Source organism: Capsicum annuum, chromosome 8 (assembly GCF_002878395.1).
Source record: "Capsicum annuum cultivar UCD-10X-F1 chromosome 8, UCD10Xv1.1, whole genome shotgun sequence".
Taxonomy (NCBI): domain Eukaryota; kingdom Viridiplantae; phylum Streptophyta; class Magnoliopsida; order Solanales; family Solanaceae; genus Capsicum; species Capsicum annuum.
In genome coordinates this window covers 116,635,706-116,636,775 of record NC_061118.1, presented here as the reverse complement: position 1 = coordinate 116,636,775, position 1,070 = coordinate 116,635,706, and positions in this window count along the sequence as shown.

Genomic DNA, 1,070 nt, shown 5'->3' with positions numbered 1-1,070 from the left:
GTTATTTGATTTGAGAATGACTTTCTAGTATATGTCTATATTTTTTTCTTTATGTTTTGATTTTTTTATGAGCCTTTTGGCATGCCTATACATGTATCTACCCCTATAGAATACTTTTATATGGGGAATAGAGTTTTTGTTCAACATATTTTGCTTTAGGTGTAGTGACCTTTGCTGGGCGTGAGACTAGGGTAGATCTGATTGTCCTTTATATGGTTGATTTTGAAGTCACATTGGGTATGGATTGGTTAGGTCCTTATTTTGTTTTCCTATAATGTTATGCTAAAATCGTGAGTTTAGCTTTGCTGGGTATGCTGAACATAACTTCTAAGAGTATGATTCATTCGGGTCCTAAGAGAATTATATCTTTCTTTCATTCTCATCGGTTGGTAGAGATGGGATGTTTATTTTATTTAGCCCATATTCATGATACTGGTATTGCTTCTTCTCCTTTTTGGGATTCTATTTGTTTTGTACATGAATTCATAGATGTTTTCCCTATGTATATGCAAGGTATGGCTCTGAATCATGATATTGACTTTACTACTGATGCTGAGCCAAACATCAAGACCATTTCTATTCCTCCTTATAGGATGGCCCTAGCAGAGTTGAAAGAGTTAAAGGATTAGTTGCAACATTTTTTGTATAAGAGATTAATCCAAATAGTAAATCAACTTGTAGTATGCCTATCTTGTTTATGAAAAAAATAATGGGTTTATGTGTATGTGTATTGATTATAAGTAGTTGAATAAGGTGGCACCTAAAAATAAGTATACTTTTTCTCATATTGATGATTTATTCTATCAACATTATGGTGCTTTGGTATATTCGAAGATTTATTTGAGATTCGGGTATCACTAGATAATTATTAGAGCTTTGTATATTTCAAAGACTGATTATCAAACTTGGTACGATCATTATGAGTTCTTGGTCACGTCCTTTAGGTTGACCAAGGCCCCAACCGCATTCATAGAGTTGATAAACTAGGTATCATTATAGTATCTAAAATTTATTGTATTTATAGATGATATCTTGGTTTATTCCAAGAGTAAGGTTGATCTTGGGGGGTA